At 44.6% G+C, this 22,598-nt stretch overlaps 1 protein-coding gene across 1 annotated transcript in view; it reads right to left on the minus strand.

The window, feature by feature from the left end:
- Positions 1-22,598, minus strand: part of HEMGN (hemogen) — a 42,743-nt gene that overhangs the window by 14,657 nt on the left and 5,488 nt on the right. The window contains exon 3 of the mRNA XM_045839987.1: positions 22,039-22,154. The gene's annotated coding sequence lies outside the window, so the exon portion shown is untranslated. The remainder of the gene's footprint in view (positions 1-22,038; positions 22,155-22,598) is intronic.

Here is a 22,598-nt window from a genome sequence, read left to right on the forward strand (position 1 = left end):
AAATGCACACATCTTTATTGTAAGGCAATATTTAAATGCCTTATTCCTTATTGCAACCTTCCTAAGTTGATCCCACCCCTGCCTCATGTTCTCTGTATCTAGAAGCAAAATATGGAGCCACTATATGAGGGTGGGGCCCCAAGTTAACAGTTAGGTAGGGAGGCAATATTGGGTGGAGGGGGCCAGTGGAGGGGGGACTTTGAGGCAAATGAGATTGGAAGTTTGGGCAAGGTGTCTCTGGTGTGATAAGCAGGCCAGAGCAGGAACTTGTCTGGGACAGAAAGAGCCGCACAGTAAGTTCACAAGCCATGGCTCATTGTCCCTTCTCTCTGTAGAAAACTCTAGAGTCGTTGCCAGAATGTGAGCTCTTAGGCATTAAAGGCTGGATGTTTTTAACAAATGCTGCCTTGTTCTGGAGTTATTTGCATAAATATACAAAACCTCCCTCTAGGCCACAGACTCTTAGACTCGCCTCTCTATTTCCACAGTGGAGTCAGGTGGGAGGCTCGGCCCACGGTGGTCCCCATGAACGCCCTCGCCCCTGTGTGCAGGGCCTGCTTCATGGGCGTGCAGCCTGTGAGAGGGCCTTACACACTCAGAGAGGCTGATTCGACTGCAGCCTAATGATAGTAATAACAGCATCTGTTCCAGAACTCTCTATCATCATTCTCTGGCACTGCCCCATGTACTGGAGACACAGCAGTGAAAAGGCAAAGTCCCTGTCTGTACAGAGCTCACAGTCTAATGGGACGAGATAAACAATATGCAAATAAATACACTATGGTACATATCAGATGGTGATAAATGCTTTGGAGAAAAGTGAGCAGGGGATGACAGGAAGGGGAGTGAAGGAGGAAAGTTGATGGCGGTTGCTATTTCAAATCAGGGGGCTGGGGAAGGCTTTACTGATGGGGGCAGTTGAGTGGAACTGAAGGAGGTGAGGGGTAAGCCAGACTGACGTCTGGGAGGGCACGCAGGCAGAGGGACACCCACAAGTGGCCTGTGGTGAGGAAGTGGCTCGGTACCTCTTGTGGGGATTTCTACTCTGATTGAGATGCATAGTCCTGGGGTGATTTGAGCAGAGGAGTGATGCGACCTGGCTTATATTTTTAAAGGATTGTTTTGGCAACTGTGTGGCGAGCACAAGGGAGGAGGGGGAAGCGTGGACGTGAGTTAGGGTTCGCAGCAATCCAGGTGAGAGACGTGGATTGTGATGCTGGTGGTGAAACGGTCAGATTCTGGAGCAGCTCACAAATTAGATGTGGAGAGAGATGAAGAGTCCAAAATAAGGGCAAAGGTTTTCATCTGAGCAACTGAAAGAACCGAGTTACCGTGAATGGGTGAGAGAGACTAAGGAAGCAGGCTTGCAAGAGATGGCCAGGAGTTCCGTTTTGGATGCGCTAATAGATTAGGGAGAAGACAGCAAAGGAACGGCAGGTGAGGCAGAGGAGAACCGGAACAGTGTAGTGTCCTAGTAGCCGAGTGGGAAAATGTTTCAAGCAGGAGGGGGTGATCAACTGCGTTGAATTTTGCTAATAGGTAGAGGAAGGACTGAGAATTGTCTTCACAATTTAATTCAATTCATTATAGACTGTAGAGCCCCAAGAGGTTAAATGGCTTGGCCAGGGCCACAGACAGGACCAGCTACATCATTTGTGGGATCCAGCGCAAAATGAAAATGCAGAGGTCCTCCTTCAAAGATTAAGAATTTCAAGATGGTTACAGACAAAAATTAAACCCAGCACAGGGCCCTACTTTCATAAGTATCTTGCTGGATCCTTGCAGTAGACTTATGAAATAGCTATTGAATGTTATCATTTTTCAGATCAAGACACTGGTTGCTCGGGCTGCTTTGTCTGTGGAGTAGCCCATTCTTTGTCTCACTACTTCACCGATAATCTCACTTTTACCTTCAACTCTAAACAACAACAAAGAAGACAGAGTATAGAGGGATTTAACTAAGGTCATAGAGCTAGACTGGTAGGTGGAGCCTGGAACCTGAGCCATCGACCTCCAAGTCTGGCCTTCTTCCTACTGGCCCAAACTACATGTGGAGGGAGAGAATTGCTTCCCCTCCTCCTGGCCCATCTGGAGAGGGTTTAAGTATCCAGGCCTTGTACCTGCATTTCAGAGGCTTGGCTGAGCTGGGTAGGTGGGGGAGGGAAGGAAGCACATGGCTAAGAACTTCTGTCCGAGGACTCTTTACAATGGGGGTGAAAAGGGAGCCCTGGGTAGCATTATGACCTGGTAGAAGTGCCCTGGACCTAAGGTAGTTTTAGGCTGTATTGATAAAACTACAGCACCCTGAAACCAGGGAGATCAGAGTCCTGCTATACTCTGGTTTGTCGTTCCACACTTAGAGTGTTACACTGTGAAGACCTGGTGAATAGTATTTGAAAACGTATGAAAAGAGCAAGGGGTCTGGGACCCTACCTTTTCCTGACTGTGTAATTTGGGGGAAATCACTCAACTCTTTCACATCCCATTTCTTCTCCTGCAAAAAGTAATACCTAACAGGGATTCTGTGAGAATAAGAGAGATCATCAGTGCTTTTGATGAAATGAAAAGCAGTGTGCAGACAGAAGTGTCATGAACTTGGGTGTTGTTAATAGTACTATTAGCCCGTTCTAATGATGCACCTGAGCATTTTCCTTGAGTGCATTTGGGTGGCAAAGACGAGAAAGGGAAGATATTGTACACTTCCTTTTCTTAGTGTTCTTTCCTTGCTAAAATACTTTTTCAAACTGTTGACTTCTTTTCAGAGAGTGGATCTAGCTTTGTTTCCCTGCGTGGGGAAGGAGAGTTTCTTGTTTCCCTCTCTCTCAGTCTGTTGATGCATGATAAATGAGTCTGTCTCTGCTAAAACAGATGCTGCCGTACACGTACAGATAACACGTTCTCAAACTTTAGAATGGCTGTAACCTGGCTTTTAGTCTAATTTGTTCCAAAGTCCTTGCTCTGGCCTCCTCCACTAATATTACCTTCAATTTCTTAGTGTGGAGACAAGTTCTCATCTCTGGATAAACCTTAGTGAGCACCCATTTATCTGGGGGAGGACAACCTGTTCCCACCTCGAGCCACTTCGCATCGCTGCCCCTTCATTCCCAAACTTCCTGAACACAGTTGATTTGAGCTACCTGTATGGTGACGCGTACTCTCAGTCCACCTCTTTTTCCACCCCACTTCTTCGTTCCTTCACATCTGCCCTTGGTTTTTGCTTTCACGTGTTTTGCTCTCACGAGCCATCAGTGGTTTCTTAACAGCCAAGTCCAGTGATGTCTTTTCAGTTCTCTCTCTCTTTGACCTTGCTCTACCTCATGATTCCTCTGATCGTGTCTACCCTCCTCGGGACCTGCTCCACCACTGGCGTCCATGGTGGCGCGTTCTTCACCTCTCTCCCTCCTCCTTATTCTTCTTCACGGGCTTCCTTTTCATTCCTCCGGAGGTGGAAGGGATTTCCCCAGGACGATGCCCCCATCCTTCTCTCTGTACACTCCCACCCTTCTTAGATGTCAACCCCACTATGTACCTTGAGCTATCAGCCTCAATAAAGAAATCTTCTGAATAAATATCTGAGTTCTAAGATCACATTTTAAAGGGCTTTTTTGGATGTCATTCATTAACTGAATATCCTACTGCACCTCAAAATTAGCAAAAAGCAAAGACATTTCCCCCCTAAAGCCAGTCTCCTCTGTGCTTTATTTGTGTTAGAACAGGTGCACCATGCTCCCGATCATCTAGTTCTAAGCTTTCAGAATTGTTTTAACTCTGCTTCCCACACCCTGTTGGATGCAGTTCTATGAGTTCGTTCTTCCCAGTGTCCTACAAGCTCATTCCTTCTTTTCCTGTCCCATACCATCAGCCGAGAGGGGAGCCTCAACTTCTTATTGGAAATATTGGAAAAGCTTCCTGAGTGGTTTGTCTGCTTTCACCTCCCTTCACCCTAACCCACGCCACCATGTAAAATCAGCCATGACATTCCCCGTATAGCTAGCTCTGAACAGATCACTTCCCTTTTTAGAATCCTGTAAAGTCTCAGTGTAACCGGCAGAATAAAGACTAAATTTCCATCCTGGCTAGTGTGGCTCAGTGGATTGAGCACCAGCCTGCAAACAAAGGGTTGTGGGTTTGATTCCCAGTTAGGGCACATGCCTGGGTTGTGGGCCAGGTCCCCAGCAGGGGGAGCACAAGAGGCAACCACATATTGATGTTTCTCCCCCTCTCTTTCTCCCTTCCTTCCCCTCTCTCTAAGAATAAATAAATAAAATCTTTTTTTAAAAAAGACTGAGTTTCCTATCTTGATATTTAAAGCCAACTTCCCTATATTCTCTAAAACATTATTACCCTGAAAAAAAAAAAACAATATTCCAATTAAACAGTGCTACTTAACCAGCCTGCGTGGCCTTGCCTCTTTCTAACACCTGCAGTATCTGCATTCACGCCTCCTGGCTGTCGGGTGCTCTTCCCTGCATCTGCCCATCCAGAGAGTGGGTGCCTTCCTCACAAAGTCTTTGGTGATGGTAATGAGGATGGTGAAGATATGTTAGCCACTCTACAAACACTTGATAGGTGCCTGACATTTTACATACATTATCTCACTCACTTCTTCCAACTAATATTATCTCCATTTTACTGATAAAAAAATTATTTAAAGAAGTTAGGTTACATCCCAAAGTTAAATAAGCTCGTAAGTGCCAGTTAGGGCTCAAAACCAAGGCTGTCTGACTTTCATGTCCATAGATTTAACCATCTGTCCTACTACCTTTTCCTACCTGGTAGCTTTCTGAACACATTTGATTTGAGCTACTTGTATGGTAAATATCACTGTATTTTTTATTTTATTATTCACGTGTATGCATCTTTTCTACTATATCCATTCAGCAAACATTTATTGAACATTTATTTCTTGCCAGCCCATTTGCTAAAAATTGGAGACATAGAGAAGAATTAAACAGGAGTCCTTTCCTTTAAGGAAATTAGTCTAATTGAGGATGACAGACAGTAAGTAAATCTGAGTTCAGAATATGCTGCAATGTAATAATTTTAATGCCAATGTGCCCAAATGCTCTGAGAGTGTGAGTGGAGTGCTTTAGTCTGCTGCCACAGAGGTGGAAAGAGAAGGCCCTGGCCTTCTCTTTCCTGAGAGAAGCACTCCACAGAGTGCTCAGCTGTTTGAGTGTCATCCCGCAGAGTGAAAGGTCCTGGTCAGGGCACAGTTCTGGGTTGCGGGTTCGGTCCCCAGTTGGGGCGCACATGCAAGGCACCCGATGGATGTTTCTCCCTCACACTGATGTTTCTCTCCCTCTCTTTCTCCCTCCCTTCTCCCTTTTAAAAGTAAATAAATCTTTTTTTAAAAAAAGAAGTGGAAAGATAAAGATATTCTAATTGTGCATATTATGGCTACAGTTCCCTTTATTCATAACTACCTTGCGATGACCCTGCTTTGGTCAACAAGTACAGTTAGGAAGTGAAGAGGCTCTATAGGTACCTAATAGTGTTACATATTTTTTCACTTTATAACAGTGTTTAGTTTTTCCCTCTTATTCATTTCACAGAAATAATAATAATGGCCAATATTTATTGACCACCTGTTTACCATATGTCAGGCCCTGTTCTAAGCACTGTATATATAACAGTTTATTTAGTCTTTACAACATCCTTCAAGGTCAGTACCATTGGTACTTCTACTTTATAGATGAAGAAAGTGAAGCACAGGCATTGAACCTGGGCACTAAGTCACATACTAGCAAGTGGCAGAGCTGGGTGGTCTGGAGCTAGAAGGTCATGTGCTTAACTACCTTATCTTCTACTTCACAATTCTACTTCTTTCATGTTTAATGAAATAAAGCAGCACTATATTTCCCCCTCCAATCTCCTCTCCTTTCTTCCCTTTTTTTCCTTCCTCATGCTCTCCCTCTTTCTGCAATTTGTTGACTACCTACTCTGTGTCCCAAACTATGCAAGGTCCTAGGGATACAAAGGCAAATATATGTAAAAAAAATGCATACAGAGAAAATTAAGGGAACACAGAGGAGGGACAGCTAACTAAATGGAAAGATGGGGGTCAAAGAAGTCTTTCTGGAATAGGTGACCTTGAGCGGTTTTGAAGGATGCGTAGGAATTAACCACTGGGACACAGCAAGGCTAGGAGGAAACAAACACAGGCTCTGGAGCGAAGTCTAAGTTCATTCAGATCAGGTTTTGTGTGACCTTGGGCAAGCGACTTAAAATCTTCCAGCCTCATTTCCCTCATAGAGAATGGACATTGTAACAACTACCTCTCAGGGCTATTACGCAAATTTAGAATGATGACTTATGAAAAGCATGCAGCACATAGCGGACCTTACTGCACAGGCTGTTATGACTGTTCATATCGCAGTAATGATAAGTGAAATAGGACCCCTAAATAATAAAGGTAGGCAAGGCATTAGAGTTATTTTATCCATAAAGAAATAGAGATCCAGAGAGAAGCCACTGTCACACGGACTTAATGCCAGTTGCAACTGGGATCCAGATCCTCTGAGAGTTCTACCATTTTCCCTTTACCTACCTGGTGTTCCCAGTTCTTCTGACTACAAGCCAACCTACCTCACTCCCTAGCTTAAGGAAGCATTTCCCAAACTTTCTGATTGTTTAAGTTCCATGTCTGTGATTTTTGCCATATTCCTTTAATAATATCTTCTGTATTATTACTTATTTAATATTTTCTTCAAATAAATTTATTTTAACTAAAAATATTTAAAACAGAAACTTTCTATCACCATCGTAAATAAAAAACCAACTCTATCACCTGTGAAATTATAGGTTTGTGGTATGACAATTTCTTTGAAGACACATTAAATATTTTGAGCTATGAAAATACGAAAGCTTTCATCTACAGTTATCTGCAGTTTCCCAAGTAAAATGAGTACTGCGTCTTGGGAACTGCAGACCTCTGTCATTAATCAATGACTTCTTTTCATTTCACAGACTTTGGGTCCTGTCCGACTCCATCCTAAAGACAAACTGCCCTTTGCAGTGGGGGGGTTGTAATTCGGAAGGAACGGAGCGAAAGACCAGATCCACTCCCTGGCCTGTCATGGACCCACTGTTATTCACATCGGCTACTCTCAGTGGCGTCTCTAGTTGAAGACTAGCTCCTGTTTTTGCTATTTCTTCACCCATTTAGCTACTGTGGCATAGAATATGTACTGAAAACTAATGCTTCTAGTCCCATTTATTTGGAAACTTCAACTCCCTGCTTCTGGCAGATTCTGTTCCCTGAACTTGGAGTTCAGAGTTAGAATAACCTAGATCAGTCCCTGCCTGAAAGGAGCCACGGCTGAGGCATTGCGACCTGCCACGTGGTTCAGCGCCCAGAACCTGCCCGAGCCCCTATGAGGTGCACATTCCGCAGTCAGCCCCTGCACCAAGCCAGGCAGAGGTGCCTCCGGCTAGAATTGCTGCCACTAGGTGGACGTCAATGGCAACTGCACCGGTCTCACCTGTCAACGAGGTCGCAAGCTTTGGCTCTAGCACTTTCCCACAGAGGCAGCCTGCTTGCTCCCTAATTCTCTGACACTGTGTGTTCTCCCTCCCCCCACATCCTCCTCTGAGTGTTAGCGGTGGGGATGTTTGCATACCAAACACTTAGCTAATTGATATTCCATCACAATCTGTTCAACAAATGGTAGGCTTTCTGTATTTTGTGTGTATGTGTTGTGTGTGCGTGTGTGTTTTAGTGACACTCTGGTTATATTTTTAGCCAGGTTGGGGAGGGAAGGGATTTAGTTACTTTAGCAGGCAAACAATGTATGGCCGGGTCTTTTTGGCCTGGCGTTCTCCTAAGCGGCTGTGAGCACCTTTAACAGAAGGAGCTCAGGATATGCCCAGGTCTGATTTTATCAGCGTGTATCCTGGGCAAGTTCTATGTGAGGATGAAGACTTCCTTTGTGCTTCCTTATGTTCTGTATTGTCACCATGTATTGTTAGTCTCTCATCTCAGTTCAAGGACGCCAGCCTGACTCAGCCATGACAGGTACCTGTGTGGAAGTCACAGAGCAAAGACAGCTGCTGCCCTGAAAGGAAAGAAGGTGGCAGGCCTGGTCCAGCACTTCGTAATGAGCCTCCTCCCCACCAGCAAGAGCATGTCTTAGTCTAAGACCTAAGTGTCAGAATGTTCTCAGTAATCAGGAGAGAAATTAAAACAAACCCAGACAGAATAGCCATTCTCAGCGACTGCCAGCAACACTCAGAATTACCCAGAGTTTTTCTATCTGAAGGGCCTTGGACTTCTTGACGAAATGAAAATAGGATGTTACATGTTATTATTGCTATAGACATTATCATTGAACTTGGATGTTACACTTCACTGCTCAGGAAACAATAACTAATAGGAGCAACTATCACCCTGAGGTGTGTGGGGGGCAGCAGAGAGAGCCTGGACTCTCGGACCGGGAGATAGGCAGGGTATCTATTCCACAGAGCTGCTCTCAGCTTCTGTTTTTACCCCGTTTAGATGGGTATACAACACTTGGTACTCATGCAAAGAGGCTGGGGAGAATCTTGTCAGACTAAACTTAAATAACTTGGTCCCTCCAACCAAGGCAGACTTTTCTTTCCAGAAAACTACACACCCCCTGTGACCTATAGAAAACTCTATTCCCATATCCCACTACCAAATAAGGCCCCCAACAAGATTTAGTCATTTCTCTGAGGAGGGACAAGCAGAGTGAACCTTCACTAATCCATTCAATTTAATTCCCCTTTAGTGGGGATTGAATTAAGATCTCAATAATACATGATGACAGTTCTGCTTTCTAGACTTATAGAGAAATTATGCCTCTAGCTCTAAATCCTACTTATCTCTGACAGGGGAAATGAGCAATTGATCAAGTAATAGAGTTGCCATGTTGGAGGGAGTAGGGGTGGAAAGAAGAGATTGATGACGAGGTGATGGAATAAGTGAGTAATGGGCTGGAGACTTTTTGGTAAGCCAGACAGGGGCTGGCCTGAGCACAGGAGCTATTTATTTTGGAAATTACTTGCAAGCTGATAATTGTGCTTTACGGAGTTACATGAGTCTGGGACACAGTGAACACTGTTTCATAGAGTTTCATAGCTTTAATGTTATCTCATCCAATTTCCCAAGAGATGTCTGAAAGCCCTCTACAGATTCAATTTGCTAGAAAATGTTTCTGATTTTAAACATTTTGTTAAAGAAAAAGCAGCAGAGATTTTTTCAAGTAACGACCATATAGATCTGTTTACTACTTCATGATCCAGGGAAATTTGCTTCATTTTTATGGGCCGTTGCTCAAAATGTGACCTTGGGCAAGTCACTTCACCACTCCAGAAGATCATTTCCTGTCTATAAATAGCAACCCCAGCTCTGTTCTGCCTGCCCCACAGGTGCAAAACAGGCTAAAGAAGATAGACATGGAAGCATCTTGGCAACCGTAGGCATGGTACACATTTTAAAACACAGAAAATGTTGCTATTAGCTCCTACACTGCCCCACCAGCTGTACCAGAGTAGCCATGTTTCATCCCTCTCCATTCTGCTAGGAGGTTTCCCCTTCTTGCTCGTAATACCCTCCATAGACTTACCCGCAGAGGGGGTCTCTACAAGAGCATTCTCCACAGGGACCAGTCCTGTGCTTTTTCACCCACAAAAAACTCCCATAAAACAAGGAATAGGTTTGTGCTGGTCACAGTGTCTGCTGGGGAGCAAGCAGCCAGTGTACAGTGAGGCTTTCAGTGGGAACAGCTGCAGGCCTCTTGCTTTCCCCACATCCTCAAATACCGGAGCCACTCGTCCATGGGCCTCTGTCAGCCCGGGTGAGCCCAAGGAGCATGGCCGCAGCAAACCGCACAGAGGATCCTCATAGTCTTCATTTTTAGTCACAGGAGAACTTCACAATGGCAAAGATTGTTGTTCATGCCAACGGGCCCTTAGTGCTTGTTATGAGTCAGGTCCTGTGCTTGCAACTGGGGGTAAGAAATGAGTCAGACATGCCCTTGAGACCTCACAGTCTAGTGGGAGAAACAGACTCCTGAGTGTCATACCAGGATGCATATGCCAAAGCCTGCACAGGGTTTGGGCGCAGCTGATGGGTCACTTAAGTCTGTCTGAGGACTCAGGGTAGGCTACTCAGAGGAGATGAGATTGCAATGGAACCTTAACAGAAGTGTAGAAATTCCCCAGGGGTTGCCCTGGCTGGCATAGCTCAGTGGATTGATCGTGGGCTGCGAACCAAAGCATCGCAGGTTCGATTCCCAGTCAGGGCACATGCCTGGGTTGCAGGCCATGACCCCCAGCAACTGCACATTGATGTTTCTCTCTCTCTCTTTCTCCCTCCCTTCCCTCTCTAAAAATAAATAAATATTTTTTTTAAAAGTTATATAAAAAAAAGAAATTCCACAGGGGAAATAAAGAGTTGGGGGGAGGGTGGGCATTTCAGATGGGAAGCTTCAAGTACAAAGGCCCAGAGATGTCACTGGACACCTTGATCCTGGGTAATGGGGAGGCTGGGGCGTGCACTACACACCAGGGAGTGGAGAGACCTGCAGCCAGAAAGGTTGCTGGAGGCCCAAGGAGCAGGCCTTCATGACGTCATGAGGAGCCACCGAAGGACTACAGGGAGGAGGATGTCATAGTCAGGTGCGATTCATAGAGCATTTAGGTGGTACCGTGGGGGCTGTGTGGGAAAGGAGGGAAGATACATTAACTGAAGGTATTGAAGGTAGGGACAGATCCTAGAGAGATTTAGAAGGCAGAATTGAAAGATCTTATTATGAGAAACTCTAGGAGCTTTTGGCACAGGAAATTAAAAGAGAGAGAGGCAGACTGAAAATTTATTGAGGGCCCCCAAGTAAGATGACAAGATACCTCACATCAAGCAAATCACCTTGACTTCACCTTCTTGACTGGCTGGCCAAGGTGGCCTAGGTAATGTTTGTGGACAGGAGGTCAAAAACTTTTATTACAAATTACTTTTATGGCTACAAAGATGGATTCAGCAGCTGTGGCTGCCTGGGCCAGCGTTTCCCTTCCCTTCTTCCCTCCTGTCCCATGTCTTAGCCCCAAAACTAATTTCTTTGTCAAGGAGGATGCTTTCCCTAAATAGAAAAAGGACACATTGTGGTTAATGATTGACAAATAGCTGTGCTCGGATCTCCATACTAAGTGCTCTCTAGATCCTCGCGTTATGGCTAAGAACTGCACGGCTCTGAGTGCGCTGTTGCCTAAAGTGTACAGTAACAGACCCACTGTGCGGCAAGTTCCTAGAAAAACGGGTCTGTGAGCTGGGTCACGAAGGAAAGCGAAGGGAAAACAGGCACACTAAAATGATACCCTCCCTGGCTTGTTGCTTTTCTAGAAGTACACCTAGAATGCTCTAGAGAAGAACTGTCCAATGGAACTTTCTTCAGTGATGGGGACATTCTTCTATCCGATATGGTAGGCACTAGTCGAATGTGGATATTGAGTGCTTGAAATGTGGCTAATATGACTGAGGCACTGATTCTTTTTAATTTTTATTAAATTGCATCAGCCACCTATAGCCGGTGGCTGCCCTGTTGGACAGCACAGCTCTGGAGTCCACTCAGCATCCCCGGATCCTGCTCCTCATGCTCATTCTTTCCTCTCTTTTTTTTCGAATTATAAGAGAAAGTTACAGCAGTAGTAGAAATGAGCCAGCGGCTCAGGAAACACGCTACAGAGGCAGAGGAAGGACCCTCGGAGCTTCGGAGCTTTGGAGAGAGAAAGGCAAAGGCGATGTGCCTGGGGGAAGAAGAGGGCGCTCCCGCAGGGCGAGAGTGCGCACTTACGCTCATTCCTTGCTTCATTCTCCCTGTGGCTCTGGCCTGTCTCTGCCCTCTTCGGCCTAGTCCCTCCAAGTTGCTGTAGTGACTGGCTACCTTCCAACCTTGCTCCCGTTTCCTGGTTACGGATTTCCTCTCTTATCACAGCAGAACCCGGGACGATCTTCCAGCTGACTCACACCTTCACACCTCCCAGCCGGTGCCGTTGTGTGGGCCTGAATAAAGCCTGACAGAGTTCGGCCCTGGCACAGTCAGCCCTTCGACAGGCCTTATTCACTCCCTGCTTTCCTTCCCTCGGTTTCCTTTCCAGGCCACTTTCACCAGCCAGTTAGTAATGTGGAATATTCATTGATGTTTTCCCTCCCTGACAACCTGAGTCAGAAAAAGGAACTGCTGAGATGGGGGTGTGTATACTGGGGGTGGGGAGGGAGGGTTACAACTGGTTGACTGAACACTTTGATTTAAGGTCTGTAGTTGTAAGCAAAGGGTTCCATCCAGAGGTCTTTTTATGTCAGGTGTTTTTAACTTTGATTTATATAAAGACGGGAATATTGATGGATTGATGCATTTGTGGATGGGAAGGATTGGCAGAAAGCTCTTGACAGGCCAAAGCATTGGGCCAAACGTGATGAAACGTAATGATGCTAAATCTCAGGCCCTGTATTTGGGTGAAAATGGCTAATTGCTTAAATACCAACATACGATTCAGAAGACTCGGTTGTTTTAGCTGATTATGAATCAGTGCTGGATAACAAGGTTATATATACTCTTGGAGAGCACTAATAGAATCATATCTAACAAGTGTGTTCATATCCAAAAAAGACCTGCTCGTTTCCACACTGATCAGATCACACCTGCAGCATTGTGGCAGGTTCTGAGCACCTCACTTTAAAAGGCGGGGAGACGTTGACAAACTGAGTGACCATGTTGGCAAAGGGACTGGCAACCTGTCTTTGTAGGACCTGGGACCACTGAGCCTTAGAAGAGCAGGCCATGGGGACAGGGTCCCTTTGCTCAGTCTCTGAAGGGCAGTCACACAGCAGAAGAGCAGACATCTCCAGGGGGCAGAGCAAAAACAAATGAGTGAAAATTCTGGCAGATTTCAGCTCAGTATGAGGGGAATGTTTCCAATCGTCAGAACTGTGAGTTTTGGCAGTTTAAGCTGCAGAGGCCGAGTTTAGTAGAGACCCTGGAGGAACAATGTTAAACATGCCCCAAAGCCAGTCTGCCCAAATATCGATCGTCTCCACAGTGATGGATGGTCCACTCAAAATGTGTAGGCTTTATACTTGCTCACCCCAGTTAGCTCACAGGTTCTATATTAAGTGTCAGACTCTGCTCATTCTAGCTCAGCATCCTAATTAAATAACCTTGGCTCTTTGCATGTCGGAAACAGGTTTCGAGCACAGAACCTCTAGCACCAAACAGAATGGCAACATAATTTTAGCTCCTGAGCAAAATGGGTTTCATAATAGTGCCAGTACAGCGTGCACATTAACATTTGAATATGCTGGATAATAAGTGTGCTAATTTCTCTGAGAAGAATACTTGAAGAATAAAATAAGCTGGGATCACTAGAAGAGAAAGGGACTAGCAATTTACGGCACCTCTGCTGCTTGCTGTTCAGAAGTACATGCCGTCCCTCATCACGGGGAAAAGATAATCACTGTGATTATAAAATGTAATGATAGTGTCAGGAAGTGGTCAGAATTTTATTGGAAATACGTTTGTGGTACTGTTTTTTTTTTTACCACGTTCAGATGTATTAATAATAAATTAAAATTGGACCCCATTTGGTTGGCTGTTTCCTTCACAGTTTAAACGTGAACCCATTACTGTATTACTGACCTCAACTTTGCAGAAAGTTTCCCGGGGACATGAGAGGCTGAGATGGGGAGGCCTCACCTTGGACACGGGGACGTGATAACCGCCTCGTGCTGGAACAGAAGCTGTAATGGGGAGCTGGCGCCCACGCCTTGGGTGACCTAGACCAGCAGTTCTCCAAGTCTGGTCTGCAGCCCTCTCAGGGATCCTCCTACTCTTTCAGGGGGTCCATAAGATCAAAATTTTTTTCATAAGATGTCATTTCACTTTTTAACAGTATTGAAAGACCCTATGGCGTGTATGATTCAACTTATATGAAATGTCCAGACTAGGCACAGGTGCAGGGACAGAGAGCAGCTACATCGTTGTCAGGGATCGGGCAGCCAGAAGGGGGCATGGTCATGGCCACGCTCTGGAACTAGGTAGAGGTGTTGGTTGCTCAACACGGTGAATGTACTGAATGCTACTGAATTGTATACTTTAAATGGTTAAAATGGTGGCTTTTATGTTATGTGGATTTTACCACGTTAAGAAAAAAACAAATTAAAAAGTAAAGGTTGCACATTGTCTATAGGAGAGGCTCCTCCCATCCAGACGTAAATCTGCCTGAAGGTTTTCCGAGAGGTTCTCTTTGCCAGCTCTTTCCATAGCTACAGCTCTTAAAGTAGCGAAACATCTTTCTCACTCCCCTGACATGCCAGCCCTTTTCAATCCACTTCTTCAGACTTTGCCTACTGCCAGTTTCTCCACTTGAAATATCCTTTTTGCCCCCCTAGGAAGCTATACGTGTTCTTTGAAGTCCATCTAAAATGATGCTCCCTCGGTGAGATCTTGGTGGGCCCCCACTCTCCACCCCACCCCAGGAAGAACTGTCCCTTCCCCCAATCTGTGTGCTTACAGTACTTTGGTCATACTCCTTATATTATATTCCTGATATAAATCTTACCACATTATATCATAGTTAAATATCACTTTTTGTTTGTGATATTTTTGTTTGAGATGTGTCTGTCTCTCCTAAAAGGTGACTCTTAAGAACACGAGCATTTTCTTATTATCCCTAAAGCCAGTACCTACAATACACACACACAAACACACAGCTATCCAAATGTTGTGCCATTTAGTAACGTTGTGTTAAGTACTTTTAAAAAGGCTTTACAGACATTGACTCATTCAATCTTCATAACTTTATATACATTCTAGAGATGCTTCAATTGAGGAAACAAAAACTTGAGGCCATGAAAAAATGTTAAAATAGCAAAACCACATGCTAACCTCTGGTATCAAACATGGCACATGATTGGCGCTCAATAAATGCCTGTTTCTTCTGACAAAAGAAAAAAATAACTACCATATTTTGCTGTGTATAATGTGCACCCAAATTTGGTGCACATTGTACACCAATCATTATACCATTGTACATCCCAATCATTATACCCATGGTATATAATCATTATACTCATGTATAATGCACACCCTTATCTTTCCCTCAAAATTTGGGCAAAAAAGTGTGCATTATAACACAGCAAAATATGGTAATAATCTTAAGTAAATGAGATACATTCTTATGACTTGTTCAATGTTTCCATCTCTTTTTTAGACCTCATAGAGTGTCAGACAGGGCAGGGGAGCTCCAAGGTGATCCTGTGGAAGAAATACGGATGTAGATCCTAAGGGGAGAAGTCAGGAGGAGGGAAAGAAGTTTCCTAGATGCAGAAGATCAAGTAAGTCAATCAGGAGAGAAAGTAGCTTAAGATGATTATTCAACCAGCACTTAGGGAACCCCCTACCCAGGAGAAAGGCCAGAGGAAGGCAGGAGAGCTGGGTGATGGGAGATTCACAGAGCAGAGTGCGGATGCCCCAGGACATGCATTCTCAGGAGTACACGGAGCTTCAAGTCAAAGGGCACTGAGAGGCTTCCCACAAAAACCAGCTGTGGCCCTGTCTGGGTTACTCAGTTGATTAAAGCATCGTCTTAATACACCAAGGTTGTGGGTTTGATCCCTGGGCAGGGCACATTCAAGAAGCAACCAATCTGCCCCAGCTGGTGTGGCTCAGTGGATTGAGCACCAGCCTTCGAACGAAAGGGTCGCTGGTTCAATTCCCAGTCAGAGCACATGCCTGGGTTGTGGGCCAGGTCCCCAGTAGGGGGAGTGTAAGAGGCAACCACACATTGATGTTTCTCTCCTTCTACTCCCCTCCCTCTAAAAATAAATAAATAAATAGTAAAACTTAAAAAAAAAAAAGCAACCAATCCAATGAATGCATGAACAAGTGGGATAACAAACCTCTCTTTCCCTCCACCCACCCCACCCACCTTCTCTCCCTCTAAAAATCAATTAGAAAAAAAAAATGAGTTGTGGCCTTTTGTCCCACCCCATCTGGAGAGATCTCCCTGGAGGCAACTACTGCCAGCTCTTGTAGCTATTTCTTCTGATGTTTATCTGCATATTTATAAACACATGCTTCTGCTATTTCTTGATTTTTTCACTTCAGATGTTATCTGTTGACTTCTTCCTGTTAGAAGCTTGGGATTTAGCTCTCTGCTACCACTCCTAAAAGCCTAGTGGTCACTAGTAAACCAGAAACCAGTGACCCTTCTAAAAGGAAGGAAGCTGCTACTCTGAGCAAGTTATTGCTGGAAAACACAGCTCCGTGTTGGCAGAATGGGTCAGAAAGTGTGTTCATTTATAAGTAACTACAACACGGCTGAAAACTGACATAACAGTCAAACACTAAGAGTCCAAGGCTGGCTTGGTTCAGCCGAACACCAAAGCGATCAGAGCTGGCTTCGATGCGAGGAGGCTGCCAACAAGGGCCAGGGCTCCTCGCCCAGATCCAGACAGATAAGGGTCACTTCTGGAAGCTGCCTTCTCAGGAACCCTAGCAAACCTCTCTGAATCTGGACTGGGTCATGTGCCTGTAGTGCATACTGTGGGGCTCTGCCCACACCCCCTCTTCAGGGAGGACACACACATCCCTCAGCTGCTGGGAATATCCTCGCTGTCAGTCTCAGGAAGCTGTTCCCCCCAAGGTGCTACACCCCCTCCCAGGGTGAGGCCTGTGGCCAATGGCTGGTGGATTCGATGTGAGAATACGAATACCCGGCCCCTTTATTTCCATTAGGGACAACTCTGAAGGGCTGATGTCCTGGGGGGTCAGCTGAGGCCTTGGTTGTGACTACCACATGGCAGCTATTGTGGCGGTCAGCTTCTCTCCACCCGCACCCTGATCTCTTCATGTCCCCACAGGTGGGCAACCCCAGAGCATTCCTCAGCAAACGTCTGCCTGGAACTCTCCATCTCAGGTTCTGTTTCCAGGGACCCCAATCTCTGAGATAGTGCCCATTTCTGACAAGAGATGAGACTATGCTGATGAATTGGTACATGTTGCATGCCCTGCCCTAGCACCAGGGGTGGGACCAGCCTCTCCCAAAAGCACACAGGCTAAGCCAGCAGGGTGGGGACTGGTCTAACACTTGGAATCATTACAAAACAGAGAAGGGTCATATGGGGGTGGCAACTACACAGATCTTTTGATCTTTCAAGAGAAGCCAGAAATAGATTATGTAAAAAGTTGTATGATGTTTTAATGTTGGAAACTAATTGAGATATTTTTAAAGAGTGAACAAGACATGGTCCATCACTGACCCACATTTCAGCAGTTTGCAGACTTGGCCAGAGAGAACACAGGTGTAGTTTGCAGCCCAGAGAGCAAAGCTAGGACTGGCAGGTATATGAAGTCAAGATTTCAGCTCCAGCTAAGGGACGGTTCCCTAATGATTTGAGCAATATAAAAATGGCACAATGCACTGCAGGAGGAGGTGAGTTCCTTGGCACCACAGCTCCTGTTTGAGTCTTGTTAGAATTTGAACGATCTGACCTGCGAGACCCTACTCACTGATAGCCACATACAGTGCCACATAGTCATAATATAGCATTGATGTGCCCTCAGCCTGGCACCGACAGCAGGCAGCATTGGGACCACACCAGTGGTGCGACTGAAACGAGCCTCAGTTTCCTTTTCCTGGAATACACACTTGACTCGACTCAGCATTCTCAGAGAACTACTTTAATATCAAGGGAAATAAAAGGTGAAAATATAATCGTGGAATTCATGGCCCTGCTCTTGCCTTAGATGTAAAAATGCCACTAGCAAGTCCTCTCCAGATATCACATCATGGTAACCTCTGTTGTTAGAAATCAGCCTTGTGTCCCAGCATGTCAGAGCTGGGGGCATCTCAGAGACCAGGCGGCTGTGTTCCTGCATTCAACAGAAGACACGGAGGGGGGAAGGAACCCGCTGGAATTACACAATGATGCTGGAACCAGGATCCAGAGCTCTTCACCGTCGGAGCAGAGTCCTCACTGCCACCTAGGCGGACCATTTTTGTCATGAGGCTGAAACAGTTCCCTACTGTCCAGCTGTCTTGAAGTGGCAGGCCATCTGGGCTTATGGACTTCTAAGATTCTCACAGACAGGAGGTAGCCAGTCTCCGGTCCCCACTCCCTTTCAGCAACATAGGACGCCCAACATTCATGGGGAGAGTGTATGTGATTCTGTCCACGAACCACCTGCTGGTGCTGTTGCAGGAAGAAGTACTGGCTGTCTGGCGAAAAGAGTGGCTCCCTACTTCTCTCTAAAACACATCTGAATAGACAGGAAATTAGGAATCTGATAAACCTTTGTTTACATTGTGTTTCTGTTTTGAAAAAGTAGTATGTTTATGTAGTTAAAAAAAAAAGGGTATGCTCTAAAAGCTCCACTCCCACTCCTTCCCCCACTCCATTCACCCTCTCCTGCAGGTGACTTATCTTACTACCTTCCTGCGAACCATTACAACTCTATTCCTCCAATTCTCAAACAGACTGGTGCGGCGGGGATATTTATTCATCCTCATTTTACCTGTGCGGAAACCGAGGCTCGGGAAGCCTCAGTAAGTGAGAGAATGAACAATGGACCACGTCCAACCTCAGTGTTCTGTGCGCCACGTCACCACACCTTCAACAAGTCCCACAGTGTGGTGAGAGCGTAGCTCCCAGGAGCAGGATGAAAGGGACGGGTGGGCCCGGAAGGCAGGCTGAGCCACTGAACCACCCAGGGCCCCTTATAGTCCCGCGCAGGCCAGAGCCTGCAGAGGGACCGGCTGGTCCGGGCTGTGAAGAGAAGAGGGACTCAGCAGGCAGAGGTCCCTGCCCCTTCACCTCATACGTTCAGCCTGTCACAAAGCCCTGTCAGGTCCTCCTGTGAAATATTGACCCTTCCTCTTTTTACAGAAAAAAGCAAAACAAAAAAAACAAAACAAACCCAACTTGGTCTAAACTTCTGTTACCTCAGGTGTGGGGTATTGTCACAGGCTTTTAATTAGCCTGCCGGTGCAGAAATAGCTCTAACTAAATGAGTGCCTATCACAGCCGGTTTCCGTTCATAGCATGTGTATAAATGATGCTGATCCTTTAAAAAGCCCAGTCTTTTCACGCTGCAACCCCACGCGGTGGAAACAACCCCAGTAGTGTGTTATGGGGAGGGTCACGCACAAAGGAGACGTGCTCTCGCTCCAAAACAAGGCTGCTCTCTTTCTTCCTTCCTCATTCTCTAACATCATTTTAAAAATTTAAGAAAGTAAAAATTAAAAACAAACAAACAGTGGCTGCCTAGTAGCCCCTGGCTATCGCTCAGTTTCTTGCTAAAACATATCTGAAGAAATGGGGAAATAAGGACTCGCCCAACCCCACGCAAAATCTGAGCGAAATGTAACACCAGTGTCTTGGCAACATCTCTCCTCTTTTACTGTGAATGTCGCTGCAACTGGATTCAGAAAATCTGTCCCATTTTCGAGCTCATATCCACTTTCATTCCACGAGCAGACTGCTTGAGAGAAAAGGTAGGAAGGCCCTTGGCTCCGCCCACACCAGCTGTCCTCTGCACCCTGGGGACCTTCAGCCCTTTGGGAACAGACAGATCTCTGCGGCAGGCAGAACACCTCTGCCCGATACCCACACCCACTATCAGGGCCCTCCTCTGCCAGCTTGCTTTCTGTTAGTATTTTTTCCTTTCTCAAAATGTTATTTTTAAATGTTTTTCAGTTAACAGTTGACATCCAATATTATATTACTTTCAGGTGTACAGCATAGTGGTTAGACATTTATGTAACTTACAAAGTGGGTCCCCCCCATAAGCCTAGTACTCCCCTGACACCATACATAGTTGTTACAATATTATTGCCCCCATTTCCTAAACTGTACTTTACATCCTCATGACTATTTTGTGACTGTCAATTTGTACTTCTTAATTCCTCCACCTTTTTTTCACCCAGCTCCCCAACCCAGACTTCTATCTGGCGACCATTAGTTTGTTCTCTGTATCTATGAGTCTGCTTCTGTTTTCTTTCTTTCTTTGTTTTCTTAGATTCCACTGTAGATTCCACATATAAGTGAAATCATATGGTGTTTGTCTTTCTGTCTGACTTATTTCACTTAGCATAATACCCTCTGGGTCCACCCATGTTGTCACAAATAGTAAGATTCCATTCTCCTTTTATGGTCAGATAATATTACATTGTATATATGTACCACATCGTCTTATCTACTCCTCTATTGATGGAAACACTTAGGTTGCTTCCATGTCTTGGCTACTGTAAACAATGCTTTAGTGAACGAGGGATGCATTTATCTTTTCAAATTAGTGTTTTGAATTCCTTCAGGTAAATATCCAGAAGTGGGATTGCTGGGTCATATGGCAGTTCTATTTTTTGAGGAACTTCTGTACTGTTTTCCACCAATCTGCAACCCCACCAACAGTGCACGGGAGTTCTCTTTTCTCCACATCCTCGCCAGCACGTGTTGTTTGTTGATTTATTGATGACAGCCATTCTGCCAGGGGTGAGGTGATCTCATCAGGGTCTGACTTTGCATTTCTCTTATGATTAGTGACACTGAACATCTTTTCATATGTCTAAGCTGCCCGTTTTTTAAACAGATTGTTTTTTGGTTGTTTTAAGTTATACGAGTTCTTTATATATTTTGGGTATTTACTCCCTATCAGCTATATCATTGGCAAATATCTTCTCCCATGCAGTAGGTTGTCTTTCCATTCTGTGCATGGTTTCTTCTGCTGTAAAAAAACTTTTTAGTTTGATTTAGTTTTTTTTTCCCTGTCCAAGGAGACATATACAGAAAAAAATATTGCTAAGAACAATACCAGAGTTTATTGCCTATGTTTTCATCTAGGAAGTTTATGGTTTCAGGTCTTACATTTAAGTCTTTAATATATCTTGAGTTTATTCTTGTATATGGTGTAAGAAAGTGGTCTAGTTTCATTTTTTTCTACCTGTACCTACCCAGTTTTCACAATACTATTTATTGAAGAAACTGCCTTTACCCTACTGGATATCGATTTAAATTTCATTGGTTTCAGAGTAATAGATGGTCAGAATTCTAAACACCAAACAGAGCTGCTACAGAGCTTGTCACCAAAACAGCTGTCCTTTGCCTTGGCCCTCCTGTTCTCCAGAGACAGCAACCTCCACTCTATTGGCCTTTGCCTCTAGTCTTTGCTTCCTTTTATATAATGTGGTTATACTGTTTTTATTAAGTTTAGACATTAACAGCTAACATTAGCTATCAGCTTCCTACTATGGAAAGTAAGAATGTGGCTCTCTTTACACTCTCACTCCCACACAGCTTTGACTTCCCCAACCTACAGTATTGGTTTGTTGTTTGTTTTTTTTTTTAAGAGATGTTACATGGATGAAATAAAAACAAGATGCTATGAAAAATGAATAAGTACAAAGAGCAAGAAAGAGCCCTTGGAAGTTAAAATATTATAACTAAAATAAAACAGATTTGGTTATCTTAGATATTTATTTTCTCTTAACTCAGTCACTTTCCCCAGAAAAGAATCCTTTAGTCTCGGGACTTAGGAGATTAGCTTTTAGCATTCTGGGGCTGAGCTGGTGGCAAGGAGTTGGAGGGACACCTCACCGTTTTGGGATGTAGACTCCCACTTTATTCCCTCCATTTTATGTCTTTCCTCTTTTTTGCACTCTGATTAGTCAAATATTGGACCTCCTGGACTGATCCATTACTTTTATTTTTCCTTTACCTGTAATAATGTCTTTCTTTTTTTGTTCTATTTTCTGAGAAAATTTCCTCAGCTCTCTATCTTTGAGTCCTTTTAAGGGCTTGGGAGGGTGTGGAGATAAGCAAGTAAGTTAAATTTATCATGACTGACCAGATAACCTTCTGCTATCATTGAACACCTAAACTGATAAGATATTCTTTGGAGGGGGAGAGAAGAATAGGGAAGGAGAAAAACAGAGGGCGAGAGGGCATAGCATCAGGGTAGAGGTGCTACTGTGCATTCCAAAAGGTACTTCCCCACTTCTGCAAGGTTAACAGAGATGCACCCTCACCTGGGCCTTGGCCTCTCGAGGCCAGCACTGCTCTGAGCCCATTCTCCGGAGAGTCTACTTCTTGTCTTCTGCCGTTTGTCTGCTGGCTCTACCTTCCAAACTCTCCCAGATGGGTACTGGGAAGGGGGCAGATAGATAGATACACTTAATTAACTAATTAAACAGAGAAGGAGGTCCAGAAATAAACTTAAGAATATATAAGAATTTATGTCATATTTCATGTTCACTGGGGAAAGATGGTTATTTAATAAATGGTATTGGAGCATGGGCTGGGAACCAAAGTGTCCCAGGTTCAATTCCCAGCCAGGGTACATTCCTGGGTTGCAGGCCATAACCCCCAGCAACCACACATTGATGTTTCTCTCTCTCTCTCTCTCTCTTCCTCCCTTCCCTCCCTAAAAATAAATAAATAAAATCTTTAAAAAAAAATAAAGTACTTAAAAAAAAAAGAGAAAGTAAAATGTCTCACTAGTCATTTAAAAATAAATAAATAAATGGTATTGGAACAACTGGCTAATCATTAAAAATGAATAAAATTACATTTACCTCAAACCATACAT

This window comes from Phyllostomus hastatus, unplaced genomic scaffold (assembly GCF_019186645.2).
Source record: "Phyllostomus hastatus isolate PE091 unplaced genomic scaffold, TTU_PhHast_1.1 phas_contig_34, whole genome shotgun sequence".
Taxonomy (NCBI): domain Eukaryota; kingdom Metazoa; phylum Chordata; class Mammalia; order Chiroptera; family Phyllostomidae; genus Phyllostomus; species Phyllostomus hastatus.